Source organism: Tenrec ecaudatus, chromosome 1, assembly GCF_050624435.1.
Source record: "Tenrec ecaudatus isolate mTenEca1 chromosome 1, mTenEca1.hap1, whole genome shotgun sequence".
NCBI lineage: Eukaryota > Metazoa > Chordata > Mammalia > Afrosoricida > Tenrecidae > Tenrec > Tenrec ecaudatus.
The window spans coordinates 125,222,273-125,227,624 of NC_134530.1; the positions used below are offsets into that span (position 1 = coordinate 125,222,273).

General features: G+C 43.0%; 1 pseudogene; it reads left to right on the top strand.

Annotated features, from left to right (window-relative positions):
- The first annotated feature begins 2,036 nt into the window (after positions 1-2,036).
- Positions 2,037-2,723, top strand: LOC142436928 (ubiquitin-conjugating enzyme E2 variant 1 pseudogene; annotated as a pseudogene).
- Positions 2,724-5,352: the final 2,629 nt, after the last annotated feature.

Consider the following 5,352-nt stretch of genomic DNA (forward strand, 5'->3'; position numbering starts at 1 on the left):
TGAAAAATACAACTTTCCACTAGTTCCTAAATGCTTCCCTCACCCTCACCCCACTATCATGATCTCAATTCTACCTTGCAAGTCTGGCTAGACCAGAGGATGTACACTGGTACAGATAGGGACTGGAAACACAGGGAATCCAGGGCCGATGATCCCTTCAGGACCAGCGGTGTGAGTGGCGATACTGGAAGGGTAGAGGGAGGGTGGGTTGGAAAGGGGAAACCGATTACAAGGATCTACATGTGACCTCCTCCCTGGGGGGCGAACAGCAGAAAAGTGGATGAAGGGAGACATCAGACAGGGCAAGATATGACAAAATAATAATTTATAAATTATCAAGGGTTCATGAGGGAGAGGGGAGTGGGGAGGGAGGGGAAAAATGAGGAGCTGATACCAGGGGCTTAGGTGGAAAGCAGATGTTTTGAGAATGATTAGGGCAATGAATGTACAAATGTGCTTTAAACAATTGATGTATGTATGGATTTTGATAAGAATTGTATGAGCCCCTAATAAAATGAATTTTTTTTAAAAGAAAAAAATCCACTTTGTCCCAATAACCTGGCACTCTTTGATACTCACCTTCCTGACATAATCCCTGAAGACAAAATGGGTGCATAAGGAAATGCGGTGAAGAAAGTGGATGGTGCCCCAAAGATAGAATGTCTGGGGTCTTAAAGGCTTAAAGTTAAATAAGCAGTCATCCAGCAGGGAAGCAAATAAGTCCACATGGAAGAAGTACACTGGCCTGTGAGATCATGAGGTGTCAACTGAATCAGGTATCAGAAGATACCAAGCAAACAATTGTATTGATGTGAATGAGGGGGGTTGGAGTGGAGGTCCAAAGTCCATCTGTAAACTATTGGACATCCCCCCACAGAAGGGTTGGAAGGAAGGGACAATTCAACCAGGGTGCAGAATAGCACAAATGAAACACACACGAAACACAAATAGCTCCACTTTTGTGAACTATTATCTTTCGAGGAGGTCCCAGAAAGGGGCTGTAATGCTGCTGCTGTCCACTTTGGTACTTGAACCACCAATAAACCAAACAGGAGTTTTCTCCCCATGAGGGTGCAGACTGGGAGACAGGCAGGACTGTAGCAAGAATGGAAACCGTAGGCATTTTGGGCCATTTCTTCATTAGCTTGCTTATACCTTCAGGTCTTGCTCTAGTCCAACCTCATATAGCCCAGTGTCACTTAATGATGGAGCACTGCTGTGCACATCTAACTGTATGGCTGTGTGGGCCATACAACACCTTGTTCGTGATGAACAGCTCAAACCACCTGGTTACTTTTTGAGGCATGCCCAAAAGTGAGGACTTTAATCAGTCCAGTAACGGGCCAAAAGCTGTTTTTCAAAAGACATTCTGTAAATGTCTACAGAAGATGGCAGAGTTTTGTTCCAATATCCTATAGGAACCTGCCAAAGACAAAATGGCATTCCTACCTGCTTCTGACAGCTCAAGCATCATTGGATCAGCTGGCTCATGTGGCCCAAGGGCAGAGCGGCTGGGACAGCAGCCTGAACTTGTTGCAAAGTCTTCTCTTGCTCTGGGTCTGACTCAAAGCTGACAACTTTTGAAGTCACTTGGTATATAGGCAGGTGTAGTACACCCAAATGAGGGATATGCTGCCTCCAACATCCAAAGAGGCTCACCAGGTATTGTGCCTTTTTAACTGTGAGAGTGGCCAGATGCAATAACTTATCTTTCATTTTAGTAATAATATCTTTACATGCTCCACGTGACTGGACTCTTAGAAATTTCACAGAAGTGGAAAGCACCTGAATTTTTGTCAGGGTAATTTCCCACCCTCTAGCACATAGATGTTTTATCAATAAGTCTAAAGTCATTGATATATCTACCTTTCTTGGTTCCATCAGCATAAAGTCATCAATGTAATGGATCAGTGTGACACTTGAGGATAGTGATAAAGTTCCCTATAGATTAATTTATGACATTGTCCTGGAGAGTTGATATAGCCCTGAGAAAGAATTATAAGAGTGTATTGTGGGTATTCGGGCCCGGAACGGGTGGGGGATGAAGAAGGGGCCGGCCTTCCAGCGACAGCAACGCAAGATGGCAGCCACCACGGGCTCGGGAGTAAAAGTCCCTTGCAATTTCCGACTGTTGGAAGAACTCGAAGAAGGTCAGAAAGGAGTAGGAGATGGCACAGTTAGCTGGGGTCTAGAAAATGACGAAGACATGACACTGACCAGATGGACAGGGATGGTAATTGGGCCTCCAAGAACAATTTACGAAAACCGGATATACAGCCTTAAAATAGAATGTGGACCTAAATACCCAGAAGCACCCCCCTTTGTAAGATTTGTAACAAAAAATAATATGAATGGAGTTAATAGTTCTAATGGAGTGGTGGACCCCAGAGCCATATCAGTGCTAGCAAAATGGCAGAATTCCTACAGCATCAAAGTTGTCCTGCAAGAGCTCCGGCGCCTAATGATGTCTAAAGAAAACACGAAGCTCCCTCAGCCACCCGAAGGACAGTGTTACAGCAATTAATCACCAAGAGAAACCACAGGCCCTCCCCTCCCCCATTCGATTTAAGCAGTCTTCATTTTCCACGGTAGTACATTTTTTAGATAACGTCTTGTAGACCTCAAAGTACTGGACAGGAAGCTCCCATTCAAGGGCAAGTTATCTTAAGACACTGTACATGATACTAATGTTTTGTCCATTTGAAATATATAAGTTGTGCTCTAAAAAAAAAAAGAGTGTATTGTGTATTGTTGCCCTTGCCAGCTGACGGCAAACTGCTTTTGATGGTCTTTCAAAACCGAAAGTAATAAACAGGCATTGGCTACATCAACAGCTGCACACCAGGTACTCGAATATTAATTTGCTCAAGTGACAAAGCGACATCTGGGACAGCAGAGTCACTATCTGGTTAAGTTTATAATAACAAACTACTCTCATTCTCCAAGATCCTGATGATTTTCACACAGGCCAAATAGAAGAGGTAAATGGGGGTGTATTGAGAATCACCACTACTGCATCCTTCAAATCCTGATGGTGGCACTAATCTCTGCAATCATTGCAAGAATGAGGTATTGCTTTTGATTTATTATTTTCCTAGACAGAGGCACTTCTAAAGGCTTCTACTGGTTTTTCCTACCATGATAGTGATTATTCCACATTCTAGAGATTCATTAGGGATTCTGCCAATTCTGAGTACATGCATTCCAATTTTGAAATGGAGGAAATTACTACAGATGGGCTCAGGAACCCACTGTACTCACTGTGAGACAGACCCAAGCTTAGACTCTATTAATAACTTGACCTCCATATGCTCCTACTTTGGTTGGTCGGCTTTCAAATTTTTTTAGATCTCCTGGGATTCAATTCAGAGCCAGCATCTAGTAAACCCCCCCAAAGTCTGATTCTTTTTCACCAAGAACAGTTACTCTTGTGAATGGCCACAGATTTCTTTGGAGAAGACTGGGAGAAAGCCAAATAGCATAAACTTTGATGGTGTGAGGGGGCCTTCCTCAAAGGGGGCCAGCCCTCCCTTCATTCAAGAGGTGGGTCTTAAACAGGCTCAAGTTTGAGAACTGATTAAAAGGTGGGGACTCTCTATTCTGGTGATTCAACTGTTGTTCACCTCACTTAGAATTTTTCACTTTCATAGGTCAAATAAGTATTTAGCAAGATACCTATATGTGTTGCTCCTTGGGACAGCCTGCATAAGTAGCCATAGATTCATGCAGGTCAGACAACTCTGAAGAGTACTTTGACTCTGGTAACCAGTACTTTGACTCTGCTCTCCAGTACTCTATCCATGCCCACCTTGTCTCTCTTGATTGAACGCTGCCAGTTGGCCTCTCTACCCCCATGGGACCCAATTGGTCCATAGCAAGCAAGTGTCTTAATTCACTTATCAATGTTCCCTCTGTCAAGTCTGGCTAACATTAAAATAACAATTTCAGGAGACTTCAGAAATTCTGGGGTTCCCTTCACAAATTTGTTTCTTACCATTTGTGTAAAAGGCGTGTTCTCCCTCATGGCATTTTGTATGTGAGTCTATGGGTTGATCCTGATAAACCCACTCTAAAATGACAATTTCCTAAGCCTTTGGATATCTTCCTCTATAGTATACTGAGGTTGGCCTGGATACTTCAATCTGACTGAATGTAGGCCATCTTGCAACCTATGCTTCAGCGAACTAACCAAATAAACTATTAGATCCTATCCTAACTTCTCAAGCTGAAACATTAAATGAAGAATGTACTTAGTGGGCCAATAGTGATAAATTCAGACCCATCCAAGGTTATGTCCCTTGCACCATTATCCAATACCCTTCATAACTATTCCCACACGTCTTGTCCACGTTTCTGTTGGTTACATATTAGGAAACTCTAGCATTTGTTTAGGCATATAGCTCTCTCTTTCCTGGTCACCATCTGGACTTCACCTTTGGGGACTCACTGTGACTTAAGCCTAGACCTATTGCTATAAGTCTTCTAGAGGCAAACATGGGTGGTGGTGGGGGTGTTTCCTAGAAACACGAAGCAATGACTGGTAAGGCCTCAGGAAACACTCCAGCTTTAGCCCCAGTGCTATAGCAATAAGCTAGTTGGGCTAATCTCAAGTGTGGGTTGAGGAAGATAATGGTTTTACTGAGAATGGATTAATCTCTTCAGATGAGAGAGTTATCTCTATCTTTTGGATTAGCAGTCCATATGTCCCCATCCTAAGTTTCAGGGTCTCATTTCTTTCCCATTAGGACTCTTGGGTATCAGATACCTTTCTAGGTTGAGAATTAAGTTGGTGTTGTAATTCAGCTGCTCATATGATAACACTCTGGGATTGGGTTTCAGCAATATCAGTTCTGTTTCTAGAAGAGATCAGACTTATTTCATGTCACCAGTAGAAGCTTTGAGGTCATTTATTTGGCATTTGAGGTGGGATTCTGAAGTTCTGAGATCATCTGTTTCCTTAACCAGTTTGTTGATTATAAGAAGTACCCACCAGCTTCACAATCCTACTCAACCTGACAACATGGCAGAAAGCTATCAAATACGCGATCACCCAAATCCTCACTTCTCTCTCTTGGTGGTGCTATTTTGAGTATTAGTTTTGCCACCTCACACCATGGACTAGCAGGTCTCTTTACTAATAGTGACAGACGTATTATCCATATTAACAGCAACAGAGGCAGAGTTCTAAGTGTCTTTAGGTCTAATTACTTGGGCACCAATTTTTTTAAAAGTCCATAGGTCAATGTAAGCCGGAGGCTTCTCCTGACTTGTGTCGTGGTGAAAGCTGGCCAACAGGAAGCAGGAAGACAATACAGGAGGGCCACAGGCTGGTAGATGCAGAGCTGAATCCAT